The following is a 19,720-nucleotide window of genomic DNA, read 5'->3' on the forward strand; positions in this document are numbered from 1 at the left end:
TCAGCCCGGCAAGGGAGAGCAGGCTGCCGCTGTTACTTTTGACGCAGGCTGTAGGCGAGCAGTGAACTTTGTACTGAGCGAAACTCGCTGAAGCACCACATTCCAGCAGTGTCCGTGCGCTGGCCGACTTGATGTAGCTTGTGTTTTGCTTTCAAGCTCACTCTAATACAACTTTCTAGTAAAACACATCCCCGATACTTTTCTTGCTCGAGAGGGACTTACACATCGGTGCTAGAACTCTAGAGTCTGCACGAGTCCTCTTTCGAAACCCGGTGCTTGTACATACCTACTCGCAAGACATAACGCCCGAAGTACACTAGGGAGCGGCTAGCTGCTTCCCCGCTCCTAGTCCTGATTTACGACCGGATGCCCTTCCTGACGCAAAGACTAGGATTTTAAATCGCAAAAATCTGTTTTACAGCAGGATGCCCTTCCTGACGTAAGATTCTAAATCGCGAGAATCTGTTTTACGGTCGGATGCCCTTCTTAACGCAAGAACTAAGATTTTATTTCGCAGTATCTAGCGTCTTACTTTACGAGCAATTGTTTTACGGCCGGTTGCCCTTCCTGACGTAACAGGACCGGGATTTATTTTTGCTAAGTCACTTCCGTTTTGCTTGCACAAGAACATGTCAGATACAAGTCGTGCTGAGCAGCATTCGCCTAAGGCTGTAGTTGCTTCTGCATGCTTTAACTTGAATCATAAAACATAGGGTCCGTCAACCAAACAAGTAGCGCCTAACAAATTGCCTGCGTAAAGTTGCAAGCATGTGGATTTAGCTAGCACTTTGTTGATGGTCGCTGTGGAATTGCCCGCAGTGCTGTAATAGAATTTCAAATTACCACTACCACATGTCGAAGGTATGTAGCTAAAGATGGCAGCTTCATAGAATTTCAAATCACGGCCACCACATTTCAGCCCGCATGAGCAGCATTCGCCTAAGGCTGTAGTTGTTTCTGCATGCTTTAAGTCGAATCCTGAAACAGATCCGTTGGATAGGGTCCGTCAACCAAAAAGAAGTAGCGCCTAACAAATTGCCTGCGTAATTAGCTAGCACTCTGTTGATGGTCGCTGAGGAATTGCCCGGAGTGCTGTAAAGATAGCAGCTTAAGAGAATTTCAAATTACCACTACCACATGTCGAAGGTATGTAGCTAAAGATGGCAGCTTCATAGAATTTCAAATCACAGCCACCACATTTCAGCCCGCTACTACGATAAAGATAGCAGCACGGTGCTCTCTTGATTAAAGATGGAAGTCTAAGATTTTAAATCGCAGTATCTAGTGTCTTAGATCATGAACCATTGTTTTACAGCCGGTTACTCTTCCTGACGCCGAATGACCGGGATTTGGCCGGTTGCCCTTCCTTACGTAACAGGACCGGGATTTATTTTTGCTAAGTTACTTAAGATGGCGGATGAGAGCTGACGGAATTTTTTAAATTGCCCGCTACTACGATAAAGATGGCAGCACTATTCTCTGTTGATTAAAGATGGCTGCTGTCAAAACAAAGCACGTGGGTTTGTTTACAAACAAGAGCACGTAGAAATTGCCGCCACCATATTTCAAAGGTAGTAGCTAAAGATGGCAGCAGGATGCTCTGTTGATTAAAGATGGCGGATGACAGCTAACGGAACTTTTCAAATTGCCCGCTACTACGTGCTTAAGGTAGTAGCCATAAAGATAGCAGCACGGTGTTCAGTTGATTAAAGATGGCGGATGACAGCTGACGGAATTATTTTAAATTGCCCGCTACTACGATAAAGATAGCAGCACTGTGCTCTGTTGATTAAATATGGCGTATGACAGCTGTCAAAAGAGCACATAGAATTTAAATTACCCACCACCACCACCACCACCACCACCACCACCACCACCACCACCACCACCACCACCACCACCACCACATGTCAAAGAATAAGGTGTAGTGCCATAAAGATGGCAGCACAATGCTCTGTTGATTAAAGATGGCTGCTTGTTAAAAAGAAAGTGGGTTTGTAAAGCACGTGGAAATTGCCGCCACCACATTTCAAAGGTAGTACCGTAAAGAGGGCAGCACTAAGGTTAGCGATGCACGATGGTGGATGACAGCTGACGGAATTTTTCAAATTACCCGCAGTGCCGTAAAGAGGGCAGCACTAAGGTTAGCGATGCAAGATGGCGGATGGCAGCTGTCAAAAAGCACGTGGCTTTGTTTACCGATTCAAATATCGCGCTAGTGACGTTTAGGCCCGTCAAGATAGCAGCACTGAGGTTAGCGATGCGTTGTTGTTTAAAGCTGTCAAAAAGAGCACGTGGCTTTGTTTACCAATTCAAATCTCGCGCTAGTGAGGTTTAGTTGGCAGCACTGAGGTTTAGGCCCGTCAAGATGGCAGCAATGAGGTAGCGATGCGTTGTTGTCGGATGACAGCTGTCAGAAAGCACGCGGCTGTCAAAAAGCACGTGGCTTTGTTTACCAATTGAAATCTGGCGCTAGTGAGGTTTAGTTGGCAGCACTGAGGTTTAGGCCCGTCAAGATAGCAGCGATGAGGTTAGCGATGCGTTGTTGTCGGATGACAGCTTTCAAAAAGAACGTGGCTTTGTTTACAAATTCAAATCTCGCGCCAAAATTCAAATCTCCCGCCAAAATTCAAATTTCCCGCGGGAGGTGGAGGCCTCTTCCGAGAGCCGGAGGCGGAGGTGGTGCCCAAACCCGTGATTTATACTACTTACCTCTACTTCTCTTACCCTTCATAGCAGAGTCCATTATTCTCCTAGGTAACCTATCCTCCTCCATTCGCCTCACATGACCCACCACCGAAGCCGGTCTATGCGTACAGCTTCATCCATCGAGTTCATTCCTAAATTAGCCTTTATATCCTCATTCCGAGTACCTTCCAGCCATTGTTCCCACCTGTTTGTACCAGCAATCATTCTCGCTACTTTCATGTCTGTTACTTCTAACTTATGAATAAGATATCCTGAGACCACCCAACTTTTGCTTCCGTAAACAAAGTTGGTCTGAAAACAGACCGATGTAAAGATAGTTTCGTCTGGGAGCTCACTTCCTTCTTACAAAATACTGTTGATCGCAACTGCGAGCTCACTGCATTAGTTTTACGACACCTTGATTCAATCTCACTTACTATATTACCAGCAACTAGCAAAAAAAGAAAAAAAATTGTATTACATTATAACAGTAAACTTGTGTCGTCATCCCGTGTCGGTGCGGCTCTTTCTTTTTTCAGGCACACCCGCAATAGCTGTGAGCTGCATGTACCATTTCGACCACATACCATTCTTAAATTTCCCGCCGTACCAGGAATCGAACCCGGACCCCGAGGACGGCAGTTAATTACATAAACCGTTAAACTACGATGGCAGTTCTCTAACATACACGTTTATTCCTGTTACCTGAAATATAGCCTAAATTGCTGGATTTAATATTTATTAAAATAAGCATAGGCCTTATATGTAATTATTTAATTTTAACCGTTCACACTTCTTCGATCATTATGTTACTTTGTTCATACTTAGGTACCCTAAATTAGGCCTACTGACTGAAAAAACTGATGATAATTTTTTCATATTGTCTGTTCTTAATACAATTGCAACTGCTCACATTATATGAAAACTGAGTGCTTATAGATGACAAAATATATACTTTTTTGCCAGTGGCTTTACGTCGCACCGACACAGATAGGTCTTATAGCGACGATGGGATAGGAAAGGCCTAGGAGTTGGAAGGAAACGGCCTTGGCCTTAATTAAGGTACAGCCCCAGCATTTGCCTGGTGTGAAAATGGGACACCACGGAAAACCATCTTCAGGGCTGACGACAGTGGGATTCGAACCCACTATCTCCCGAATGCAAGCTCACAGCCGCGCGCTTCTAACCGCACGGCCAACTCGCCCGGTACAAAATATATAAATTCGCATTATTTCACAATTCGCAGGTTATGGTAAAACTAATTACATGTAATCAAAGGCAAAAATTAATTTTAACAGCTTTTTTGTTCTTAAATCCAATTTAAAATCCGAAACTCGCCTTATCCAACACGAAAATACTGTGGGGAACGCTCAGACTTAGTTCCAATATGGCGGCTACTTGTGCGTGACCTGACCTGTGTATATAGACCTTGCTGGCATCAGCCCATAACCCTGACATCTACCGGTGAGACTACAAACCCAAAGCGTCCCGCTCTTCTGGCGGAAAACCGCATTCTTCCAGGCCTTGTATATCACGTTCTAATCAATTATGATTGGGTAAAAGTGCTATAGGTACGGAGCATCACAGGAAGATTATTTGTGATTCGTTAGATTTAAGTTTCGAGATTTTATGAAACGGAACAGATTTATCAGAAGAGAGGTGTATGACCTAATTAACTGCAAATCTTTGTTTGAATTTTGTAGGTTGATGAACTTAAGGAGTTTTCTACATTATCTTCTATTTACAGTTCTGAATAAAATATTCGTGTTGGATTATTGTTCGAGGCACTTTTATTGCCACGCATTCACGCTAGCGCAAGTTGATTATCAACGCACTCTCGTGGGAACTCATGTTATTTCGAACCAACAATGTGTTGAATACAGTTCGCACATAGCCTGTCTTATCAATAATCAGGACTCATTATTGATTAAAATTATATTTCTTTCCCAACTAATTCATTTAACAGATATTGGCTTAATGAACTTCAGTAGATTATTATTTTTTGTTGAGAAAATTGCTCGTTCATCTGTTAACGTATAAAGCCAGTTCTACGCCCTCACAGGTAGACAGTCTTTTGTCGTCATTTTACGAAGTATAAAAAGACCAATAGCGTCAAGCCAGTCGAGTATGAAGACATAGTCCCGCATCAGAAGCAAAGCGGGCGTACTACCCGGGGTGAGATCGATTGACGGCATGACCACACGTGACCTAGTCTCCGTGTCACTGTAGGTCAGTGGAGTTTCGACCGGCGTAGCGTGGAGACGTACGTGCGGGTACAACAAGCTGGAGGTAATCACTCACATAAGCATGCACACTTACACAACTCGTCTACTACTTTACCTCTTCTTTAGAACATGTATAGCACCAAGTGTTATAATCTCTTTCCGTTGCACCTTCTTTATTACTTTAGCACCCACGTACGGTACTGTAAGTAGAACTACCAAAGAGATTGTCTGTCATGGTTATCTTTGACCAAACACACGCATGACTAACCACGCACTCGCCCAGTGTTCTTGAGTTAACGTAACAAACACACACGGTGTTTCAGTTACGTCAAAAGGTATTATGTAACCAACTGAAGAAGAACCTGCAGAGAACAAGTCTTTAAAGCCAGGCTTTGCACTGTCAGGCACAAATACAAATGATAAAGCGTTTATTGTAAATTATAAAGGTAGTGTGTACTGAAACAGTACGTCTATTGCGATCGGCTCCGGTGGATGGTAGTGGTAAGAGGATGAGATCGACAAAGATGCTACTACTTACTGCTATCTCTACAAACCAGTATATAATAATAATCATCATTTACGCATTGACCAATGTTTGAATCTGAACTGTAGAAGGGGAATCCTAACATTCTGAAGTCACACGAGTATTATAATTATTTAACTTTTTATTTTAGTACGTAAAACATCCGTAACACGGAAATAATAATAATAATAATAATAATAATAATAATAATAATAATAATAATAATAATAATAATAATAATAAAGTCCAACAATTTTCAGCCTTATTTTGTCGATTTAAAAGGTAGCACCAAGAATTTAATAAAGCTATTTCTGCTCACAATTCTAATTTTTTGGGGAAGTATAAGCACCGTCCCTAATTGTTTCTATATATATATTTCTTTGCATTGTAGACATTTTATTATGAGTATATCATGGAGGTACTCATGCACTTGTCAAATAAGCAAACTGTGTTCACCTTCCACCCATTTCGATATTTGAAACACCGAGCTCGATAGCTGCAGTCGCTTAAGTGCGGCCAGTATCCAGTAATCGGAAGATAGTGAGTTCGAGTCCCACTGTCGGCAGCCCTGAAGATGGTTTTCCGCGGTTTCCCATTTTCACACCAGGCAAATGCCGGGGCTGTACCTTAATTAAGGCCACGGCCGCTTCCTTCCGATTCCTAGGCCTTTCCTATCCCATCGTCGCCATAAGACCTATCTGTGTCGGTGCGACGTAAAGCAAATGGCGAAAAAAAAAAAAAAAAAAAAAAGATATTTGAACCATATCTTTCCAAATTTAATGTTCTCGGCACAACACTTCACTAAAGGTATCAATATTTGTGTACATAGAGGACACAATTTGTACGTTAAACTTGACTTTAGATGAAAATGGATGAATTTGTACTTTAATGTATGGTAAATTCCGTCATCCTGTAAAGTACAGTAATAAATACAAATGTTTCCGCTGTCTCATCCCACGAAATCCTTCTGCTTTAATTCGTATTACAACGAACATTGCGAGATTCTCAAAATCGTATAGAAATAATTATACTAATGACGTCCCATTTTTGTAATAAACCTAATGATAAAAAAGCATTAAAAAACTACATATCTTTCTATGAAACCGAACCGTTAACGAAGCACAAGAAATACATTGGGTAGGCCTGCATACAAGGTTAAAAGTCGTGAATTAAATTTCCGTGTTACGGGTGTTTTAAGTACCAAAATAAGAAGTTAAACAATTATAATACTCGTACTTAGAGACTACAGAATGTTAGGATTTCCCTTCTGCAGTTCGGGTTCAAACGTTGGTCAATGCGTAAATGACTGCATTAGAAGAAGCCGTGGTAGGCGCTTGATTGATATCGTGTCGTCCCAAAACTCACGAGTTTCAAAACTCACGAGTCTCAAAACTCACGAATTCCAGGAAAAGGATTTATAAGAGCAAGTTTCTCTACCTTGGCCAGTCTCAAAACTCACGAATTCCAGGAAGAGGATTAGTAAGAACAGGTTTCTCTACCTGAGCCAGTCTCAAAACTCACGAGCAGGGCCAGTTCTTCTTTGAATGGATAAATGTCCACCCTATTAGTGATGGGATAATGGAATACTTTTAATAATCCAATAACTTCTATCCGATTATTTAAATAATCGAATGAATAATCAAATCAAATAATGGAATGAGTTTCAAATATCATTCAGTTATATGCGCCATGAATAAATTTTTCTCTTTAAGTGTGTCGGGTAGATAATCGACTGAAATAAGCGAATAGATGAAATCTTACGAAAAATAGAAACACGCCTTTTTTTCCAAATGAATCTCCAAATGTTGAAACTAAATGAGTGAATTAACTGTCTTGATGTATATCTCTAAATAAAATTCCTTATTGAAGTAAATGCCGCCTTGGCCGCATAATGGATCTAAGGCCCAGTACTACCAACTGACAGTTTCTTTTTACTGACAGCGGGCAATATACCTACTTTAATTTGATGTCGTCCGGCTTTATTCATGAATAGTTAGCATGCTGGCCTTTGGTCCAAGGTGTCCAGGGGGTCCCGGGTTCGGTTTCTGGTCGGGTAGAAGATTTTAACTTCCATTAGTTAATTCCTATGGCTCGGGGACTGGGTGTTCGTGCCGTCTTCAGCATTAGACTTCACCTTAGGTAGGGCCTCATCTTCACAGACGTGCAGATCGCCTGTACGGTGTCAACTCTAAAGACCTGCAGCAGACCTCCCCGGAGGCCACACGCCATTATTATAAATTTATGTGAAAGGGAAAAAATATATTATATTAGCTTTAAGACAACAGCAAAATAGCCTTTTTTTTTAAAATAATAATTATACACTTCTGTCTCTTTCATTCACCACCCATTATTTTACCCCTGTGGGTTGGGGAGGCAGAATAACATCCACAGTACCCCCTGTTTGTCGTAAAAGGCGACTAAAAAGGGGCCCCAGGAGCTCTTAAATTATTTAAGAGAAGACTAGATAAACAACTGATAGGCAATCTGCTACCTGGGTGACTGCTCTAAATGCATATCAGTAGTGATTGGTTGATTGATTGACTGATTGAGCAAGAGAACGTGGGTTGGCCACCTCGGGGCCCTTTGCTGAATCCGGGCATTGCTTCCACCCACTTGTGGCAGTCTACTTGCTTTCATCTATCCTTAGTCAACTCTTGTTCTTTTCCGAACCCCGACGGTATTAGGTTTCCCGTTAAAACAGTAATAACCACCACCAAGTCCGGCTCCATGGCTAAATGGTTACCGTGCTGGCCTTTGGTCACAGAGGTCCCGGGTTCGATTGCCGGAAGGGTCAAGAATTTTAACCATCATTGGTTAATTCCGCTGGCACGGGGACTGGGTGTTATGTGTTGTATTCATCATTAGTTCATCCTCATTACGACGCGCAGGTCGCCTACGGGCATTGAATCAAAAGACCTGCACCTGGCGAGCCGAACACTCCCGGCACTAAAAGCCATACACCATTTCATTTTACAGTACCACCACCAACATTCATTGTTTTCAACCCTTACTGATTTGTATTGACCATTTACACTTTTTCTTGGCGTGGGAATATTTAGAAATTTCATGATCCGTATTGAAGTGGGATTACAATATTTAAAAATTAAGAGGGTTCCTCTTATTCAATACAAAATTTATTAATGTGAAAGAATCACATATCGTTCAAATGAGGTACTAGTTTCGGCACCAGATATGTGCCATCATCAGCCACAAAGTCAAATCGGGCAAACACAATAAAACCCTAAAACAATATACACACTATAACATCTGCATGGATGAATATGAAATATGACATTAAAGCAACTTTAAAAACACACTATAACATTTGCACAGATGAATATAAAATAACATATGGTAGATGAAGTTGTATTCCATTTTAAAATCCGTTAAAATGATGACTACGTTGTTGTATACCCATGGCGGTTTGTCCAGCTTATATATAACTTCAGTTTTCTAAAACTGTTAAATTATGCTGTGAGGTTTATTGTCATATGAAGTTGACACTATGTGTGTTCTGTAGTTTGGTTCCGGAAAATAAACGTAAACATGAACTTGGTAAGATCCAAAGAATTAATTCCCACTTCAATATGGGTTGAGGAACCTTGAGCAGCCTGAGTGATCGACGGACAGAGCTGGACTTTGTGGCTGATGATGGCACATATCTGGTGCCGAAACTAGTACCTCATTTGAACGATATGTGATTCTTTCACATTAATAAATATCTTTGTATTGAATAGGAGGAACCCTCTTAATTTTTAAATATTGGCGTGGGAAAGAACCAAAATCACTAAATATCACCATCATCATCGATCTGGAGTCTCTTTGAAGTCATTTAGCGAAATCATTTCAAAGATAGCGACCAACGACTTCGCCATATTTTATAGAAAATTCTGACGCATTTTAATTTACGACTTGAGAAATTTGGTGAGCCAAGTAGCCAATACTATAGCATTGCACTTCGCGTAACCGCGTGGGCGCGTGATGCAATATATTAATCTTTGCATTTTATGTAATAGCATCTGAGTGCACCACTCATTCATACGTGAGCAGCATGAGTTCGCTTTATTCTCGGAAAGCTTATCAGAGACCGTTCGTCCTACCCGTGCACTTCCTGTAAGGGGGTGGAGATAGGTGATTTTAATTTCCCTGTGATGAGATTGATGAGTTGATGACGTTAGGATTACTTTTCGTGCCATTATTTCGAAAGCGTTCACTATCTATTTGCCCCAGTCATTCGAATGGAATTTCAAATGAATAATCGAAAAAATAATCGAATCGAAGAAATACTGTAATTGAATAAACGAAAAATTAAGCAAATGGAGTAATAGAATAAAATTAAATAATCGAATAAGCGAATAATTTGTATTCGATTTTTCAATCACTACAACTTACGCACATAACGACTGTAGATATTTGAAAATTTAATCGGAATTGTGTGACAAGGTCCATTGTTAGCGCCAGCCGGAACTGCGTGCCCTCTTGTAATTGGCACCTCTCTCATCAAGAGGTGGGCCTGTCGTGTAGCCTCATACAAAATATACGCGACAGGGGGTTGAGAAACCCACGGATGCCATGGACCCGCGCGGATAACCGCACTCGGCCTTTCAAATGAAGGCCTAGTTCCATAAGCCGCTGTAAAGCTTTGTCATTTTCAATGAATTTTATTTTTATGTATTTTTGTATATATTTTTTTTTACTATTTATATATTTCTGTCAATTGGTTTAGTATGCTTAATTTGGTTCAATTGGTCTTTTTTCACTATTTACAGTACTTTTATCTACATATTTACATGATTAATTCAACAAGAAAAGATTTACTTTCTGTCTAACCCATCTTAAGGATGAAGGAAGTGACTCTCAGAAATGCACTTACATCTCTTGTCTCCTCATATTTTTTTGTGTTTCGTTCGATCCTCTTATCAAGTTGGTAGTATTTCTTTCTTCTTTTTAAACCCTCTAGGTTCAACTCAATCCTCATAATCTTCTTATCTGATTTCTCAGCTTCTTGCTTAAGCCCTTTTATGAAGTCTTTTATTCGAGGGTGAGGTCTTCCCAGAACATTGTTTATTTGGTGATTCCACCCCTCCACAGAATTGTTTGTTCTGTGTCTTCTGTTATAGCAGTTCCACGTTTCCACTGGAACTAGTGGATTTTGTAGCCAATGATCGACAAAAGATTCAAAAAATATCGTCAACATTTGGTCTTCGGGGGCGTTACTATGAATGTAGATCCACCCCTCGTCTACATCCTCAGGCGGCAGGAAGGCAAGTGCCGCACACATTGTAATTGTTTGTCGGACTTCCTGATTCGTTTTGTAGGCTTCAGTGAGGCCGACTTCCTGAACCTTTCGCCAGAGACTTTGATATAAATGGAAGAAGCATCCTTGCACTTTGATAGAAGGAATTTTTTTATTGCTTTGATAGCGGCTGCCTCAAAGTCGACGTTTATTTCATTTGGGTTCCATTCTGGGATCTCATGTTTTATGATATTAAATAATCTAGCGTATGTTCCCGTGGTCTTATTAGGGAGAAGAGCAAATATGACAGGTGTTATGTTTGTTTCCTCGCTGGTGCTTCCAAGATCAGCATGTATCGTATATAGCTGTGAAAACTGGCTGCTGCAACTTTTGAAAGTACCATCCATTAGAAATGTCCTATGCGCTTTAAGACATTCTCTTCCCTTTGCGCTTGAAAATACTAATATTCTTTCTCCATCCCTGTTGTCTGCAAGAAGAAATGTACTGCCATCGGTCATGCGTAGAGTGTCTTCATCTAAATTAATGTCGTTTCGATGTTTTGGCTCTTTTTGGACTCCCTGGGCTTTATTTCGGTGCCTGTAGAGTGATGTACCTAACTTGTACCTAACTTATAGTAATAACCAATAGTACCAAAATGTCTTAAGTACTCACTTACTCGGAACAAATATAATTTATAAACCATTTCTATTAATGCTTGTTGTTTAAAAGGGCCTAACACCTAGGTCATCGGCTCAATTTCTATTGAAACGACACATATAACAGGCTGTTAGCTACAATGCACGAGCAGACACGCGCGCGATTTTTAACGGTCTTTAATTTCGTCTGCGGACTCTTCAAAAATAAAAACGAGTGAGTTGGCCGCGAGTTCAGGGGCAAGCAACTGGGTTCGAACCCCTCTGTCGGCAGCCCTGAAGATGGTTTTCCGTGGTTTCCCATTTTCAGACCAGGCAAATGCTGGGGCTATACGCTAATTAAGGCCACAGCCGCTTCCTTCCCACTCCTAGTCCTTCCCTATTCTATCGTCGCCATAAGACCTATCTGTGTCGGTGCGACGTAACCAACTTGTAAAAAAATGTTTAACTTACCTGTGTAACTGATGTTCCATGCTCTTCGCGAACTCGTTTCTTGGCCTGGCTGACTGCTTTGTACACATCGAGGCTTGCTTCATCAGGTACACACTGGTGGACTGTTTCACTAAAAACACTATTGTCACTTGCAGTTATCACTTTACCGGCACACGCGGATGACAGTCTTTTATAGCAAAACCATACTGTTTCGCCCGACTTGTTCTCTCGTTGCTTGTAAAACCTATAACCATTGTACACTAATTTTTTTTTACCCTTTTGTGAAGAAATGAATTGCATGCTGTGCACTGTTCGATGGCACCAAGCAAAATAACTGAATAAAGATCAGTGTTACACTTTGGGAATTTGATCTTTGGTAGGATGATAATTCCCGTTAATAATACATGGGAAATACCATTCTAAAAGTCGGTAGAAAAACATGGGTTGAAGGGAAGCGTGATTCATCGCGCAGATCGTCCCTCCTGCGGTCATCGCAAGCACCTGCTGTTCGGAGTCGTGAATTTTGAGACTCATTAGAATGTTTACTTTAGTGACCAGTTTGTATTCGTGAGTTTTGGGACTCATTAGAATGTTTACTTTAGCGACCAGTTTGTGTTCGTGAGTTTTGAGACTATTTGTTACTAATTTTAGCCCGTGAGTTTTGGGACTCGTGAGTTTTGAGACATAACCATTGATATAACATTAGGTAGGCCTACACCTTGTCCGGCTCCATGGCTAAATGGTTAGCGTGTTGGCCTTTAGTTCAATGAATAACCGGTTTGATTCCCGGCTGGGTCGGGGATTTTTACCTTCATTGGTTAATTTCGATGTCTCGGGGGCTGGGTGTATGCGGTCTTCAGCACTGGATTTCATCACAGGTAGGGCTCCATACTCACAGTCACGCAGGTCGCCTATAAAACGTCAACTCGAAAGACCTCCACCAGGCTTCTCCAAAGGTCACACGCCATTGTTGTTGTTAGGTTACAACTTTGAGGCCTTCAGTTAGCATTGTTTAGCTTTCGTTGTTGTTCATGACCGAAGTTCGAATTGATGACGGATGTGAAATAACACACACTTATATATTTGAATAATTGTTTGCCGGCGATTATTATTATTTTTACAATCTGCTTTAAGTCGCAGCGACACAGATAGGTCTTATGGCGACGATGAGATAGGAAAGGGTTAGGAATGGGAAGGAAGCAGTCGTGGCCTTAATTAAGGTATTGCCCCGGCATTTACCCGGTATGAAAATGGGAAACCACGGAGAACCATATTCAGGGCTGCCGACGATGAAATTCGAACCCAGCATTTTCCGAATGCAAGCTTACAGCTGCGTGCCCCTAACCGCACGGCCGACTCAGCCGGTCAGTGATTTAGTGTCGCACAAACACATCGAAGGTTTTCGGCGACGCAAGAATGGGAAGGTAGGGGCCGTGGCCTTAATTAAGGGGCAGTTCCCAACATTTGCCTAGTGTAGAAATGGAAAACCAACTCCAGGGCTGTCGACAATGAAATTCGAACCCAGCATCTCCCGAATGCAAGCTCACAGCTATGCGACCCTAACCACATTACCAACTCGCTCGGTAATACAAACCTAAGACAACAATATGAATTTTGAACTATATGTTCTGCGTGAAGTCGTATTTATCATGAATGCCAGGAAATGCGCTTAGTAATTTACCTATTAGATCCACTGACGCATTCCATTGAAGAATGAAGCGTGTTAGTTATTAATAATCAATCAATCAATCAATACTGATCTGCATTTAGGGCAGTCGCCCAGGTGGCAGATTCCCTATCTGTTGCTTTCCTAGCCTTTTCCGAAATGATTTCAAAGAAATTGGAAATTTATTGAACATCTCCCTTGGTAAATTATTCCAATACCTAACTCCCCTTCCTATAAATGAATATTTGCCCCAGTTTGTCCTCTTGAATTCTATAACTATATCGATAGTAATAAGTTAACTGCTAAAAAAAGGGAAGGCAAAGCAAGGGAAAGGATAACTATGTATCATTAAAATTTCGAACAAAGTATTGAATGAGTTTTCCCCCCCTATCCATTTCAAAACTGTACGAGAAACAGGGATCTGGCATTGTAGGCCTACGATAGGGATGTACTGAAACACTGCCCATAGATATCTCACGAGTAGTACCCGGTACGCGCTTGTCGATCGTCACTTGTTCGTATGTGTTTTTAATGTAAGTTACTTAGTTAAATGGTGAAGTTAAAGATTTAATATATCGTTACGACAACGAAGACAACAAGAAAATTGTGATGCGTGACTATTGCTGTGTCCTACTGTTCCAAAATCAAGGTCGACCGTATTCATACCATCAATTTCCTAAGCAGGATCCTTTCCGTAAAAAGTGGTTGCATGCGATTCTTAGGCAGGACCTACGAAATAAAAATGTGACTCCTAATATTAAGGTCTGCTCGCAACATTTTACAGTTGAAGATTATGTCATTACTGAAACTGATAAGTAACCTAATTAGTACTACGGTAATTAAGAAATAATTTTACAATAAGGTAGTGACATTCTAAGGAGTTAATATGACCTATTTCAATAATTTTAGGCGAAAGACAAAGACTTAAGGAGAACGCTGTACCTTCGATATTTTCATGGTGTGGCACCGGTACCTTGGAAATAACTCCAAAGAGCAAGAAGATATAGAAGTAGGAAAACAGCCATAACACCGTGTGCGGTACCCTGAATCACACAGTGACCTATAACTTGATACTTGAGCACCATCAATTTCAGACTTCCTGAACATGAAATAATTTATTAATTCTAAATTTGAAATTTGTCTTATGGTACGAAACAAGATCCTGAAACTCGTGCGCTGCAGGGAAATGAAGTTCAGTCGTACGGTACTGGATGTAGCCAGGCACTGCTGTCACACGAATGTCGTGCCTTATGAACGCCTCTAACCTGCGAAGAAAAGAAAAATACCGTTAGGAATGTTTTCAAAATGCTATTTGTACTTAAGGAATTCAATATCAACAAAAACACTAAAAGAAGGAGCTGCTGCATTTAGTCCTTACCTTTCAATCAATTCTTGCTTTTTTCCGGATATTTTTCCGCCCTTTTCTTCAATTCTACTTCCAAATCCGCAATTGCCATTGCACTTATACCATTTGCCGTCTTGTTAAAAACATTAGCAGAATATGGTAACTTCATTTTCACGCATTTAAAGCTAAAGTTTCGTTTCGATGATCACAAATGTAGGAAACTCCATATAAGTCTCATGTAAAACAATCGAGCAGTGGAAAGCGCATACCGGGTATTACCGTTACGCTGCCTAGCGGACAAGTTTTGCGTGATACATCCCTATACATTAGCATGGTAAGCGCAGTAGTGTGAACTGTACCCTGTCCCATCCCGGTACGAAAAGATATCAAAGATACACTATTTGCCATTGTTAACTTGAATGATAAACTCTACGAAACAAGAGGAAATGACGCATGCTGTCCAGATCTCTTGGTAAGATGTTCTGTTGGTAGGGGATAGAACACACCCTCATTATCCCGAGGCTGTCGTACGAGGATACTATAAGAGACAAACTCTCACGGGCTCTAAACTTCGACACACGCGGTATCCACTGCCTGTCCTAAGAGGCGACTGAATGAGGCCCCAGGAGGCCTCGACTTGGGAGCGTGGGTTGGCGACCACGGGACCCTTAGCTGAGTTCTGGCATTTCCAGTTACTTGTGCCAGGCTCCTCACTTTCATCTATCCTATCCGACCTCCTTGGTCAACTCTTGTTCTTTTCCGATCCCGACGGTAGTAGAGCATTCGAGGCCTGGGGAGTCCTTCATTTTCACGCCCTTTGTGGCCCTTGTCTTTCTTTGGCCGATAAATTCATTTTTCGAACTGTCGGATCCCTTCAATTGTTTTCTCTGATTAGTGTTACATAGAGGATGGTTGCTTAGTTGCACTTCCTCTTAAAACAAAAATCACCACCTCTAAATTTCGAAGCGTATGCAGTGACCATGAGGCCCCTACCTGAGCTTTCTTGCCGAAAGAGTTAGGTGCATGCAACAGTAAGCTTGTATGCAGGAGGTTATTATTATTATTATTATTATTATTATTATTATTATTATTATTATTATTATTATTATTATTATTATTATTATTATTATTATTATTGGCCAGAAGGGATCGTGTCAGTAATGCTACGAAGTCGAGAATCTTGGGACCAGGTGGCAGTCTACGTAGAAAATATTCTGCGTCAGAAGAAGAAGGACCTGGACGATTACGACAGATAGTAAAGCAGAAGAAGGAAGATGAAGCACAAGATGCATTAAGCACGACATCCGCCCTGAAGTAATGCGAGAGCGGTTCCGGGGCGGAGATAAACGTCGTGGGAAAAGGGAGTGTGGTTTTTAGTGGGTAAGAATCTCCACACACTTGTTGAGTGCGGACCCTCACAAGCGTCTTATGAAAGATTTTCCACACTCCCTCGCAAAAAAAAAAAAAAAAAAAAATTATTATTATTATTATTATTATTATTATTATTATTATTATTATTATTATTATTATTATTATTATTATTATTATTATTATTATTATTATTGTTATTATTATTTCGTATCAGAAATATCATTTACACATTTCAGTTATGCATAACAAACATAACAGACTATAACCAAGTTAAAAATAAAAGCACTCCATAGCAATCTCGACCAGAACCTAGCAACAAGTGCATTCTGTGTTGCATAAAAAAGATCATCTTCGGTTGAGGAAGAAGGATACAATATGCAGGAGACAATAGGTTCGAATTCCACCATCGACCGCCCTGAAGATGGTTTTCCATGGTCCCATTTTCACACCAAGCGAATGTCTGGGCTGTACCTTATTTAAGGCCACGGCCGCTTGCTATTCACCGAAAACCTATCTTGCGTTAGTGCGACATTCCACTAGCGAAAAAGAACCCGTTTTACTTCCTCTTGCTCTAGTATCTTCCATTTCAGCTTTCCTAGCCGACCTTCTTTGGTCAATAGTTCTTTTCCCACCCGGAAGGTATTAGATATGCAAAGCCTAGGAAGTATTTTTTCCCTATGCCTTCATGGCCGTTCCCTGTCGCTTGCTGACAACTGTTTCTTGAAGAGTTGGTTTTGTTTCTCGTTGTACGTTATTTTAAAGCAATAATCACCATCACCGTTTCCTCCTAAGTTCGGAATATGGACAAATTCACAGTACATAGGCACAATCAGGATGCTATATAAACGCACGGCACAACCAAATACAGTAGAGACAATACACGACACTTCCGATTTAGCCTTGTTAAAATGGGAGACAATTCGCAAGTGGCGCTCCTAGTGGCGTGACCTGAAAATTAGCGCTAAATTCAAATATCAATGGAAATGCATATACGGAAATTGATAAGTAAATTACGTCTAGAAAGAAAGTGTTACCGTACTAAGATATTAACTTAAAAGTTTCTAAAGCAAATCTGGATAAATAAATGAAAATTTATTTAACAGGTTATTATTTAAAGACTGAAATTAGACATATAACCAAGATGTGAAGTGGACTGCTGTGAAAGGGCTTGATCTTTCATTTATGCATTACTTTTTTTAGCTTTAGTATTCCTACCTGAACTTTCACGGCTAGATTTGTCCTTTTTCTCATTTAAAAGTATTGTATCATCACATTACGACACTTGTCAATAAAAATATCGGCACATTCCTTACACACTGATTCAATGAATTTATATTTAAGAGCTGGACAATTTTCCTTTTAACCTGAAGCCTACTAACAGAAAGAAAATCTATAAATTTACCCTCAAGAACATTCAAAATTTCCCTATAAGCAATATTAGCGATTACATTAGGGTAAAGCAAATTTGCATCGTCATATTGTTTCAACAAAATATGTACATTTCTTAAATCACCCATATTTCCTTCAGTGCTTGACAACGCATTGCGGCATTCCATATGGGGTAACTTGGAACACAACCAGCCACACACATATGCATATGCATTTTCTTTAATTAAATCAAAACACACACATCACACTTACAACACATCGGTATTGAAGGTTAACTGCTGCACTATACAATAAAATAAGATTATATTTTAAACCAGTTAAAATATGGATCGCACAGGTCAGAAATGTTGGAAGTACTATACAAATATCTTTGTAACTGGAAGAGTATATATACAAACACAATATTTATTTACATTTTCTTGGCACGACGGAAACGGAAGAAAGACCGTGAATCCTTCTGCATTTCATAGTCATTGCAGCCAAACACAGCATATATCTTTCCACTCATATTGAGAGGAGATATACAGGAATGGCACACGCTACTATTTACTTATGCCAGCTTAATACAAACGCATAAATAACGCCAAAAACTTCACAAATACACGTGCTCTTATGACAGGATCAGTAACTCCCAGGTCATTCCGCTAGACAGAGCTCTAATCGCTGTCCCTCGATATCTCGCAGTGTCGCGTGTTGTCTCTACTGTATTTGGCACAACCATAGAAGACAATAGCTTTGGGATGTAATAAGAATAAACAGTAGCATCCTTTAATACTACTGACTTCATTTCCTTTTTCGTTATCTTACTTTCAAGTCCCCACTTCCTATCATCTCTCATCTTATCAACTACATTCTTGTAACTCATGTTTTACTGTTCAAATCTCAAAACTTAGAAATCTCCAGTTCTTAGTGCCAGGTGGATTCGAACCAGCAGTTTTTAAATCTGGAGTCAATTGCATTGTGCACCACTCTAGCGCATTCGAAAGGTGAAACTAAACATCGACGTTAGTCATTATGTACGTTATCAGCTTCATAACGTCGTGGAATGTCATTACGAGACGAATAAGTTGGAGTGGTGTTTTTAAAAAGTAGGAAAGATCACAATATGAAGAAAAAGTTGAAATTCAAGAGGACCAATTAGAGCAAATATTCATTTATAAGAAGAGGAGTTAGGGATTGGAGCAATTCACCAAGGGAAATGTTCAATAAATTTCCAAATTCTTCGCAATTATTTAAGAAAATACTAGGTAAACAACAAATAGGGAATCTGCCACCTGGGCGACTGCCCTAAATTCAGATTAGTGATGGTTGATTGGTTGATTGAATGTCCGGCTCCATGGTTAAATGGTTAGCGTCTGGCTTTTGACTCAAGGTGTACCGAGTTTGATTCTGCCCGGGTCGGGGATTTGTGCCGTCTTCAACATTAGAATTAATCTTTTTTGCCATTTGCTTTACATCGCACCGACACAGATAGATCTTATGGTGACGATGGAAGAGGAAAGGCCTAGGAGTGGGAAGGAAGCGGACGTGGCCTTAATTAAGGCACAGCCCCAGCATTTGCCTGGTGTGAAAATGGGAAACCACGGAAAACCATCTTCAGGGCTGCCGACAGTGGGGTTCGAACCCACTATCTCCCGGATGCGACCTCACAGCTGCGCGACCCTAACCGCACGGCCAACTCGCCCGGTATAATTCATCTTAGGCAGGTCCCCATCCTCACAGACGCACAGGTAGCCTATACCTCAGAGAGGACCGCCGTACCCCTTCAGGGTACGGAATGAAAACTTTTGTAGGCGATTACAGTACGGTAGCCATCGGAAAGGCATACCGGTGACAGGTGGTATTTCCGTAATGATGGTGTGATTATGAGTTCACAATTAACAAGGATATGTCGCTAAAATACAAATGTACATCAATACTTCGAATTTTTGCAGTTTTTAAAAATATACTTACATAAACTTACTGACGCAGAACAGAATAGATTATTGATATTACTTAATTACACAATTGATAAAAAATCGTATTAATGAGGCTCTTCATTCTTTAGACTATTGTATACAAACCAAAGTGAAGTGCGGTAATTAAAGATAACCAATAAAAATACCTTTCATTTCTTCCTTGTACATATTTACAAAGGCATGCTTTTGTCATAGGCCTTCGGCACCATCTTGCAAAATTCCTCCATGACATCT

General features: G+C 40.5%; 1 protein-coding gene across 1 annotated transcript in view; it reads left to right on the forward strand.

Annotated features, from left to right (window-relative positions):
* The first annotated feature begins 4,928 nt into the window (after positions 1–4,928).
* The window catches only part of LOC136874853 (uncharacterized), a 189,243-nt gene continuing 174,451 nt past the window's right edge, over positions 4,929–19,720 (forward strand). Inside the window, exon 1 of the mRNA XM_067148533.2 lies at positions 4,929–4,977. The gene's annotated coding sequence lies outside the window, so the exon portion shown is untranslated. The remainder of the gene's footprint in view (positions 4,978–19,720) is intronic.

Source organism: Anabrus simplex, chromosome 5 (genome assembly GCF_040414725.1).
Source record: "Anabrus simplex isolate iqAnaSimp1 chromosome 5, ASM4041472v1, whole genome shotgun sequence".
NCBI classification, from domain to species: Eukaryota; Metazoa; Arthropoda; class Insecta; order Orthoptera; family Tettigoniidae; genus Anabrus; species Anabrus simplex.